The sequence below is a fragment of the Rutilus rutilus genome, assembly GCF_951802725.1.
Source record: "Rutilus rutilus genome assembly, chromosome: 24".
NCBI classification, from domain to species: Eukaryota; Metazoa; Chordata; class Actinopteri; order Cypriniformes; family Leuciscidae; genus Rutilus; species Rutilus rutilus.
The window spans coordinates 12,839,792-12,852,080 of NC_140228.1; the positions used below are offsets into that span (position 1 = coordinate 12,839,792).

General features: G+C 38.0%; 1 long non-coding RNA gene across 2 annotated transcripts in view; it reads left to right on the forward strand.

Annotated features, from left to right (window-relative positions):
* The window catches only part of LOC311283836, a 30,988-nt gene extending 19,635 nt beyond the window's left edge, over positions 1–11,353 (forward strand). The window contains exons 3-4 of one of the 2 annotated variants that reach the window (XR_014626114.1): positions 7,315–9,362; positions 10,435–11,353. This is a non-coding gene — a long non-coding RNA (uncharacterized lncRNA). Of the gene's footprint in view, positions 1–7,314 lie in introns of both variants that reach the window. The other variant, XR_014626113.1, reaches the window with a different exon arrangement.
* Positions 11,354–12,289: the final 936 nt, after the last annotated feature.

Consider the following 12,289-nt stretch of genomic DNA (forward strand, 5'->3'; position numbering starts at 1 on the left):
TAATAATAACTTTAATTTATATAGCGCCTTTCAAAGAACCCAATGACGCTTAACAAACAACAAGAGAAAGGGGAGAGGGATAAGAGGAGAGAGGTGTGAAGTCAGGGGAGCTAAAGCCCAAAGGCCTCAGTGAAGAGGTGTGTTTTAAGCTGGTTTTTAAAGGTTATTAGAGAGGAGGCAGAGCGGATGGCATGAGGAAGCTTGTTCCAGCCTGGACTTAGGGACAGCGAGCAGGTCCTTGTCAGAGGACCGCAGGGACCGTGGCTAAGTGGGGATGGAGTAGATCAGTAAGGTACTGGGGTGCAAGTCCATGGAGAGATTTGTACGTCAGGAGGAGGATTTTATATTTGATCCGGGACTTAATTGGCAGCCAGTGAAGCTTCATCAGGATGGGAGTAATGTGAAGTCCAAGTTTTGTGTGGGTGAGCATCCTAGCCGCAGAGTTCTGTACATACTGGAGTCTGTCAGTAGCCTTGCTGGGCAGACCGAACAGGATACCGTTACAATAGTCAAGTCGGGAGGTGATGAAGGAGTGGATGAGGGTCTCAGCTACAGAGTTGGAGAGGCACTGTCGGAGTCTGGAGATGTTCTTAAGATGGTAAAAGGCAATTTTAGTAGTGTTTTTGATGTGTTGTTGGAAGGAGAGAGTGGAGTCCATGATGACGCCCAGGTTGCGTACTTGAGGAGATGCCGAGATTGAGCAGCCATCCACATCCAGTATGATGTCATCAACCTTTTTAAGAAGTGACAGCGGGGCAAACACCATGAGTTCTGTTTTGTCTTTGTTCAGTTTGAGAAGGTTACTGTCCAGCCAGTGCTTTATGTCTAACATGTTTTAGACATTCGCATTCTAATCAACTATAAATTCAGCAGCTGATACACCTTTGCTAGTCAGTTTCTGGTCAGTTGCAAGTCATGGTTAAAACAAAGGAGCTTAGTGAGGCCCTCTGGTTGTGCATTGTGGCTGCTCACAAGAAAGGGTGATACAAATGTATTTCCAAATGTTTTCAAGTACCAGTGGCCACTGTGTGAAGCATTATTAGATATGAGTTTCACCCAGTAAAATATCTGGAACTTGTAAGAAGACAAAAGTGACCCCTGCCCTAGCAAGACTGGTAGTGCGGGAGGCTAAGAAGAATCTAGGGCTCACCAGCAAAGCCATTCTGAATAATCTGAGACATGTTGGCGCCAACATTTTAAGGCAGACACTCCAGCGGACACTGCACAAGACTGGCCTCCATGGACAATGACCAAGGAGGACTCCACTTCTTCAAGACAGGCACAGAAAAGCTGGTCATCGATTGTGTGGTCTGTTTAGTGGGTTTTGTTTGGGAAAAAGAGAAGCATTCAACCCCAAGAACTTCATGGTGGTGGAAACATAATGCTTTGGGGGTGTTTTTCAGCCAATGCGCCAGGCAGCCATGTAATAGTAAATGACTTCACAAAAACAGAAAAACTTGGCCTGGGGACGCAGTGGATCCTCCAACAAGTTCACTTCCATCCAAATTACACAGCAAAAGTGGCCAAGAAATGGTAGTCAGGGAACAAATATCAATGTTTTGGAGTGGCCAAACCAGTTCATTTGTGAATTTGTGGAGAAAACTAAAGACCAGAGTGATGGCAAGGAAGCCTTCCAACCAATGCAAATGAGGCGTGTCTAAAATCTCAGTGGAAATGTGCAAAAAACTTGTCACCAATTATAAAAGACGTTTGACAGAATCAAAACACAGAGTACATTTTTAAACAAATGTAATATGCTAACCTGTCAAATACTGACAATATTTATATGTTTTTTTCAATTTTCTGGTGGTAATTGTAAGATATATTAATTATTATTGTTATTATTATTATTAAGAAATTGCTCAAGTGGCCTGTTGTTGCAATGGTTAGTGAGAATTTGTACCCTAACTGACTAAACGAAAGTTGGCTCTTTGTGTGTTTTGTTGAATGCCGTCCCATTTGGCAGTGAAATCTCAAACAAGTCCAGTCACCATTATTTAAAGTATATAGTGCTTCTAATAATGTTTTCTGCATAGAAGAACTAAAAATACAATCAGAATACTTTGAAGTATTGACTAAATAAGTATTGACTAAATAAGAACAACAGCAATAAAACACAGAGGCACACACACAAACCACAACAAAATAGCATAAATAAAAAGATAAACAAGAAAAGGACATGGGCTACAGTAGAGCTGTTGATGCTGATAGGCCTATTCAGACCTTTTCCATGCCTTCAATGGTGTTATGAAAACAAATTTCTTTCCCTGCACCACTCCCTTTTCTGAAAAAACTTTGCCCTCTTGCTGTCTTTCCATGGAAACCTCCAAGGTGGCCCGGCAGACGTGTTTTTTTTTTTTTTTTAGAGGATACCAAAGCTTATTAAATGCAGCTGTAAGCCAGTGGTAACAGTAATTTAAAAAACATAAAGATCAACTAAGTTCTGTAAAACATATTTTAAGAACAGATAGATAAACATGAATGATCTTCCATGACTTTCTGGCATTAAAATTAGATTTTCTAATAAGCATTTGAAAAATATGAGAACAATAGATCACAAACAGGGGTACAGTATCTGGTAAGTGTCTCATGTGCAAGCAAATGTGAACCTCATAAGTGGGAAACAAAAATGCCGCATAATTAATAACATCCATCACAAGCTGTCTGCTATCACTTGGGTACCTGGATGACTTATCAGACATGATTGTACATGCTTTTATAAAAGGATATGATTCACAGAACAACTATTCATCCACATTCACAGAAACAATGCTGCTTCTTTTTAGACTGCTAGCAAAATAAACAAACAAATCAAATAGGACATCTCAAATTTGAAGATGGTAAAAACTGTGTATGTCTGTAAAAATGGTTATTTAAAAAACAAACAAAATTATTGTAGTCAACTAAACTTAATTAACTGTGTTTATCTAACTGATGTATTTGACTTGACAAAAAAACTAAAAAAAACCTAAACTTTCAGGAGTAAGTAAAACTCAAAAAAAGCAATAAAATATGAGTTGAGATTGTATACAGTACAGGAAGATATCTGCATATTGAATATGGGAGTGCAATTTTTATCATGTCGATAATTTAGAGATGTATCCAATATCATATTATTTAAAGGTGACATTATGCCCCTTTTCACAAGATATAAAATAAATCTATGTTGTCCCCAGAATGTGTCTGTGAAATTTCAGCTCAAAATACCCCACAGATAATGTTTTACAGAATGTTAAATGTGCAATATGTAAGAATTTTGTATCAAAATATACAAAACCACTTGCACAGTGTTATATATTTCTTTCAATTGTGTACTTCCATTATCCTAAATGTTTCCAAGAATTTGTAAATTCTATAGTGCATAACGTCTAGCGGCACGCTGCTCTTGTTTCGTTCAAACATTATGGACCATGGCAAGCAGACTTTGGGTTAAAAGGAGAACTAAAATGAAGATCAATATCAGCGTGGCGTTTTCGAGATGCCGAGAGCTTGGACTTGACACTTGACAGAGCTTCACAAGTCACGAATTGACAGGGCCGCTTTTGCACGTAGCCTACTTTATTAGACAGGAGAGCAAATGTACATAAAACAAATCAATGTTATATAGCTTAACATGATGAAATGTTAGAATATGATCATTATGTTATTATAATGTTTATCTAGCTTACTGCTTGTCTCATAAAGCAAACAAACTAGTAGGCTACATATAATAACATTATATCTCCCAACACGATCACATGCTGTTTAGTATGAATGATAGTGTAACGTTAGACCCAGTGACGTGCGGTCTGGGTAGGCAAACTAGGCACTGCCTACCCTGCCAAAATTAAAACATAAAATGGTTTATTAAATAATAAACTTGTATTTGTATTTTTACTGTTTATTCTTGTGATTTATATATGCAATATGTGTGTTATTCCAATTATTTAGACGTTATGATGACAAATGTAGCAGTTACGCATAATCAAATAAAAAACAAATCGTAGAATAAGCAGTGCTTTTACTGTCCATTCATTGCAGACGGCAAGCGAAAAACCCATGTTGCGCATGCGCACTTCGATCCTGTATTCTTTAACATGTACGTCAAAAAGCACAACTCTGCTGTGCCTTTGGACGTAAATATGGTATGCCCGTAACATCTCCGTAACATATCAGACATGGACCAATTAAAATCAAGATATTACTGGACATTTGCGCAGCTAACGTCATTAACGTTACACACCACAGATAGCCTACATGCCTAATCCCCGCGGCAAATTCAAAGCCAAAATGACAGCACCGGAGTTAAAAGGCTGTCATCAGAGAGTTAAATGTTTTAAATTGAGAGCCAGAGACTGTGCAATGTGAAGGCCCGTAAAGATGAGTTTTACAAAGCTGCGATCGACGTCTTCATGAGGAAATGGCGGCGGATGAATTTGATGTAGGCTACAAATAATCTACCGATTGGTGAGTCAAAAACTATTTTGGGCTTAATATTGAATTGATAAATATGGTTGAATTAATGCAAGCCATTTGACTTCATATTCAATTGAGCGGTGTGTGATTTTACTTTTACTTTTGGCCGCTGTGCAACAATAAGGATTAAGAATGGTTGCATTCTAATGCTGGAGTGGAGTGGACATAAACTACTGTTACTCGCGGTGTGTGCCTGTGCCGCGCTTGTGTGTGTGCGACGTGCGTGTATGTGTGTGTGTGTGTGTGTGTGAGAGAGAGAGAGAGAGAGAGAGAGACTGAGAGAATACACGCGATATACATCCTGATTTGTACATTTCTTGATATGCCGCGCTTGTGCGTAATGTTTACTGTTATTATTAGCCTTTAAACAATAAATCAGGTAATCTTTCATAACTCAGTGCCTAGCCTCTTTAAGACATCACCGCACGTCACTGGTTAGACCAAATGAAACAGCGCTGCTGCATTACCTCACAAGTTTAATTCGTCAAATAAACTGACCAGGGGTGCGTTTCTCAAAAGCGTCGTTGGCCAACTATGTTCGCAAGTTCCGTCGTTATCAGCATAGTTCAACGAGTCCGTGTTTCCTGAAACCATCGTTCCAACGAACATTTGCAAACAGCATCGCAAAATTGTGTGGTTGGAACGACAGTTCCACCTGTGGTTAGAAACAGTTTCTAGTTTGCATGACATGTGGACTTAATAAATCCTTATCTTGAGGGTTTACCTTATTTTTGTCACGAGATTTAGGCACCGTTTTTGAAGACTGCGTATGTTTGTACGTGCTCGACTACGTAAGAACGAGCCTATGAATTAATCTGGAAATAAAGCAAAATAACTGAGAAAAATTAGAAATAGTCCTCAAATGCCATGTCTATAATGTATATCAAAACATCTAGCCATAATTCGAACTCAACAGTTTCGTTAAAAGAAGGTATTACTCCACCACGTGCGTGACATCATTAACCAACGTGGTTGAACGACCAATTTGCAACAATACGGTTTCAGGAAACAGTCATGACTAGCTAGTTGATTTCTTCAAGGATGCATTGCACTTTTTGGCAAGTGCCAAAAGTGAATTTTGGGCCCCATGACAAAAAAATCGAATTGGGCCCCCTCTGCGTTGTCACCACATCTCTAGGACCTAACTGCCCCATCAAAAGCTTTACATAACTCTAATCAAAGGCTTGCAACTGTCTTGCTTCTTGTAGTTCAATACTAGTAGTACTAGCACAATATTACTGCTGGTGATTTGTAAATACAAGTCTGCATGCAGTATGCAGTTCACTATTTGATGCAAGATTAAAAGCCACCATAAAAATGTCCTTAAGGCAATCCTTTACAGTCTCAATGTATTTTTATTGTCAAATTAAGTCAATTGTCAATTAAGTCAATTGTCACATTTAAAAAAAAAAAGAAAAAAATATATATGAACTTTTTAATCTCAAAACAATGAAAACGGCAGATTTGTTTAACAATAAACAGTCCCACGGACCCAGCCCCTAACCCCATCTCTGCAATAATAATTAATAAAGGCTGGTTTTCACTCATCCATAAACATTATTAGATCCACCAGCATATCGGCAAGTCCCATAATTCCACTTATCACTGCGTCATCAACCTCCGCCTTTGTTATTGTAAGAGGTTAGCGACCCCTAGCGGCGAAAAGAATGACATATTGTAGCTTTAAGTTGGACACTTTTTGGGTGTGAGCAGAAACGTGCCGTTTTGTGTGTGTCCCCTTAAATGCAAATGAGCTGCTTCACCCCTCAAGGTCGATCCTTTCGGAAACAACAACAAAACACGCGAATAATCTCATTCATCCAAAATCTCAGAAATAACCAGTAGCAAAGTGCAGCCTCACAGAGCGAGACTCAGGAAAAGGTTTCAACTTTTAGACGCACCTGGACGTTTCTGAATGGTTAGTGGATACATTTATGTAGTTGTTGTGGAGTTACGTTGATTCATCATCGACTTGCATGTACCATCATGTTTAACTTTTACACAAGTTGACAGCACAGTTCCCTGAGGTCTTTAAGACAGATGTGACATTTTTGCAACGACAGAACAGTTTGCATGCTTTGCTCGAACTTTTGCCATTGCGTTAGAACTGGTTACACTGTTGAAAACCAAATGGCGGCACCATGGGTGGAAACGTACAGAGAAAAATATGTACACTGTACACATACAGTGTCCTGTTTCACCTTTTTCAGTTTTCTTACTCTGATAAAATTAGATATGGACTTATTTACCAGTTAATATCACTTGAAAGTATTGGAATGTTAATTTACTCGATTGCAATACCAAAAAGCACAGGTAGATCAGAGATTTGTTTTATTAGGATTATTATCTTTTTGATGGCTGCTCAGTAATAATATTCATAAAAGAAAAATGTTCAGCATTGTTTGGCATGTTAGATGCTGTCAGATTTATCCTCTTTACAAGTCCTCTCGGTCTCTAACCTGAAGACAACAATGATATATTATTAAAAGTATGTGAACTAGCCATTTGTTAATGCAAAGCTTTAATTTGAAAAGCTGGGGGGAAAAAAAACATTTGAGGTACCAAAAAGTTGACAGCACTGAAACCTTTTCAACCCAAATTTAAAAAGCACCATAATCCTTAGTTACATAAGCACAGAGGATTCTTTCAGCTTTTGGTACTTGGTAGCCAGACCACCAAACACTTTATGTATGCGAAAATTTAAGACTTCCAGCCAACATGTTAATCTATTTCCTTTCAAGTGTCAACAGGAGCCTCAACTCAAGTATAATGAACTGCAAATGGTTGGTGTTTATAATAGTCTGTCTTATGCTCTTAAATATACTAACTCACTACTCATCCTATTTGGCCTATTTGCAGGCAACTTTTAGCATGAGTGCAGTGAAACCAGACAAGAGCCTGATGATGACGGGACTGAAGGACAGCGTTGGCCCATCCACTCAGTTTTGAATGACTGCAAGTTCCTGCAACTGGACTTGAGCATCTTTATATCTAAAGTACTAAAACGAAAGTTTTGGTAAGTTTCTGACAGTGCATAAACAAATGATACAGCAATTGACCTTGAATCAATACAATTTCACACCTGTAGGCCTAATGTGATATTTCTAAATAAAATAAAAAACATAAAAATAAAATAAAATAAAATAAAAAACCATCAAGGTGGACTGGAAAGGTGGTGTTGGAAAGAAGCTGTTGAGATTTATACTGTATCCAGTTTTCAAATTCCACCTTTAACCTCCTAGGACCTGGTGTCACAAAAAATCACATTTTTGGTTGTGTGCAGCATAATACTTAATTCTGTGTAACTGGAACATGTTCTTCACAAACGCGGACACTTACACTGCCATCTGGTGGTGTCAGGAGAAAAAAAAAACTTAAAGGTTGTATCAGTGATTTCAGGCCCAAATTTTTTTAATCACATTCATCTAATCTTTCCTAACGATCCGCTAGCTGCCCGCCCCATAAGCATGCCGTCAAAAAAACGCGTCTCTGTAGGCAGCCTAGGCTCTGAAATCTGCACACAAAAACAATTGGTTTCACCAACCACTCAAAACCAAAACAAATAGTGTTCCAACCAATCACCGACAGGGGGAGGGTGTTGTGAGGTTTTGAGCCAGCTTCTTCTTCAGCTCCGACTTCGCGTGCAGCCGTGCACGAGCACAAAACCTCACAACACCCTGCCCCTGTCGGTGGGCCTGAAATCACTGATACAACCTTTAACATAAATAATGTCAAGATGGCGGAGAACACAGGCGACATGTCACGCAGCCACACCAGACCAAAACGTCCACAAGGTAAAAAATGTAATAACATTTCATTGTTGATTCTTGTTAAGTTATGCATAATAGTGTTGTATGATTAAAATGGCATGCACATTTTGACAAACTTTTGTAACAGTAAAGATTTACTATGCTGCTAAATTTGATGTCCACATATGTGGACAATGGGACTTAGCTTCGTTGAAACTGTATAAGAATGTTAGCAAAAAAATGAAAATTTGTAGTTGCACTGAGCTTCGTGACGCACACTGACTCACTCACTCGAGCGCACTCGTCCCAGCGAGGAGGAGAGTAGTGGGGATGAAGACCCCATTCCACAGGCCAGCCGGGGACGTAAACGTCTCCGTGCTGAAACTTGTCGTTCAGACCTGTCAGGACAGAGAAGGCTGGACCCCACTGGAGCAGTATATTGATCAAGATTTAATTAAATTGATTGTATACTGCTCCAATGCTACAGGCTGTAAATAAAAGAGATTTGCACTTTGTTACACAATGGTGTCTTGATTGTTTTCTGTGAATACAGACCCAGTGTCCACATATATGGACATCATTTTTTTCAAAAAGTGCTTCATGTTCAAAGATAATATCTGGTTATTATATGTATTGGTCCCTCCTAACCCCAAAAAGCTAGAAGAAATCTAAAATGCACGGCAAACCACAACTCAGGTCTTAGGAGGATAATTGTGCAAGGTTCAACACTTCCTCAAGTATCTGAGGGGTAAGTCATGTTTGTTTTGGCATTCACACTTCAGAAGAAAAATTCACATAGTTGTCTCTGAAAGGCATGCTAGCCTCAAGTGTAATTCCACATAACTCTTGCATACTTGGATTTACCTTTTATTACTTTACTGTAGGTACAGTGCAGTAATTCACTGGCCTAATGGTTTTGCTGATAAGTGTCAAGATGTTGCCATTACTCATTAACACATATTTGGGTTTCAAAATATTGATTTGAGACTTGGGAAGCATTCCTAAAACAGTTTTCTTATAACTTTATAGTATCTTCTTCCTCCATATCCCCTGCAGTGATCCCTTCACTTTTTTGGTTGCATTTTTTAAGGGGTTTTTTTAACATCGCTGGAGTATCCCGGTGTACTCTGTCCACATTTATCCATGTGATTGGCTTAGGTAGGTTGCAAATGACACAACAACTTTTGGAAGCTGCATTTTATGTGCCCCTAACAGATCGTATAACTCTATTTGTACAAGCGCATATTTTTTTATGGATTGTTTTTAACCTGATTTTGGCTGTAAAAGTGAATAAGTGTTAAAACACACTGGGCTTTAGGCAAGTAAATATACTGTCGAGAAAGTAGAAGTTAATGTTTCACAAACCAATAAATATTTCATATCTATTTATATTTGTTAAATAGCTATACCCTGCCTGGATATTATATTATATTATATTATATTATATTATATTATATTATATTATATTATATTATATTATATTATATTATATTATATTATATTATATTATATTAGTTAAATGGAAGTAAGGAAATTAGTGAGCATATATTGTAGTACATTACTGAATACAAATTCTATTATATTACACATTTCAGGTAATATAATCTGATTACTTTTTGATTACTTTTAGATTACTTTTAGTTACAACAGTTTAGCAAAGCGTGGTGTATGCAGGAACAGATGAAGAAGATTAATGTAAACAGACTTTATTAACAGAAGGAAAACATAACCAAACTCAGCACAAACGTTAACGAGAAGTGACAAAGGGAACAGAAACACAGACCAATATATACTATGAGTAACCATAGTAACAAACGAGATTGAAATGAGTAACTTGAAGACTAATGAGAACACAGGCAAACGGGGGCAAAGCAGAATGAAAATGAAACTAGAATGAGCATAGCTGTGACAGAATTAGGGAGAATCAGTGAATTAAGAATAATTTATTGTCATTTTGTGAATGTTAAGTAATCATGTAATCAATAAAAATGTACTGTGGTCTGATTATGAGTATTTTAAAATGTAACGCAAAATTACAAGTAGCCAATATAATTTTTGGAATCTGATTACGTAATCCAGATTACATATTGTTGTATCAATTTAAATAAACCTATACACCAAAACAAATTGTATAAACGTTGAAATGGAAGACACTTGTTTTCTAATTGTGAATTGAAACATTTAAACTCTACTCTTCTATAATCCATTGACATTTTTCTTTTTTCTTCAGCTGTTCAAGTCAAGAAGATCAAGTCAGTTACAGTCAAGTCTCCACACCCTTCATGAACTGTGATTCACACAGATCACACATATTATCTTTTCACACACATAATCTAATTAGTTCATCTGGCAGCTGTTTTAACTGTATCTTGTGGTTTACAAATCAGTGCGCATAGTTTAGGGTGTAGTCATTGTACTTTTTTGAAGCGTACATATTGTCTATATTGTATATTTATAAAGTCTCATACAGTATTTCCTGTTGCAATGAAACAAGGTTGCTGTTACTATATTACGTAAATACTTAAATAGTGAAAGAGAAGCTTTCATATACAGATGAATGATGAATACCCTCCAATGTAATACTCTCCCACATAAATTTCACCAGCTCAAATTCCCAGCCAAACAGACACAGAAGTGAAAGAAATGCATGTAATTCTGTCAACCAAATCGGCAACTCTCCTGCCCAGACAAGTGTAAAAAAGAAGAGGCTGATAAAGAAGAAACCAAACCAATTCCTGTAAACTCTGCCATGAGAACGGCATGCAGTATCATAATATTTTATACAATGTACAATATACAAAACAAAATAAAATTACAGTATTAATGCGTGCTGTTACTGCATTGCAGACTTAGATATTTAAGACAACTGTATATCTGGTTTTTTTTTTTTTTTATGTCAAACAAGATATTTTTGGCATTTTGCCTCATAAGCAAATATTGATCAAGTTGTCTCTATGAATTTGAAATTCAGTTGTGCAAAGTGACGTCTGTTGAAAGAAGAAAGTGTTCTGCGGAATGTATGACTCATTGGTTTCAGCTCTGTAAGCATTTAATGCCAAATGAATGATTTACAACCTGACTGTGGGAATGCTATAACAAAAAGATGACTTTGTATCTGGAGTATGGTGGTTATTAAAAGGTTTATTAAGTTTTGGCTGCAATATCATTTTACTGATTTTGTCTACCCCAGTTCAAACAAATACACAGGCTAAAAGAGAGCATTTTTTCTTTATTTCTTTGTGTATGCTGTGTGATGTTAAAGGCCCCAATAGGCCGTGTGATGTGCGTGATGTGTAGGGCCCCGACAGGCTTTGTGATGTGTTGGGCCCCGATAGGCCATGTGCTATGTTGGGCCCCAATAGGCTGTGTGATGTGTAGGGCCCTGATAGGCAGTGTGATGCGTTTAATGTGTAGGGCCATGATGGGTCGTGCTATGCTGAGGGCCATGATATGCCAATTACGTGAAGGGCCACAACAGACCGGGTTACACAAACAATAATATGGCGCTTTTCCACTGCATGGTACGGTACGGCACGGTTTGGTTCGGTACGGCATGCTTTGGCACTTTATGGCTCACTTTGTGCCGCTTTTCCACTGTACGGTACGGTACAGCTCGCTTCGGCTCGCTTTAAATGGTACCACCTCTGTTGAGGTTCCAAGCGTGAATCGTGGTCAATGAGAGAGAAGAGCAAATATATACAGAGCAAATACCGCGAAACACAGAGAGAAGTTTTCGCCATTTTGAGTTAGTGCAGCTGCCAGCAGGAGTCAGTACGCGAATTCGTGCTGAAAAACACAAAATATCCGTGGAAGGTGAGTTTTTCTTTTTAATTTGTAATTATAAATGAAGGATGTTGTGTTTTAATTCTTGTAAGCAGCACATTGACCTTGCTCTGCAAATGTAATGACACCATGGTGTTTTCCCTCACCAGTTCACCTTTTACCAGAACACCAAGTGGTAAAATAATTTAATATATCACTTTGGTTCACAGCTTATAGCGTATTTTGTTAGTTGGTGGGTGTGTAGTAAACGCATATAAGGTTACTGGAGCGGAAAAGTTGTTTACCTTTGAACAAATGTCCGT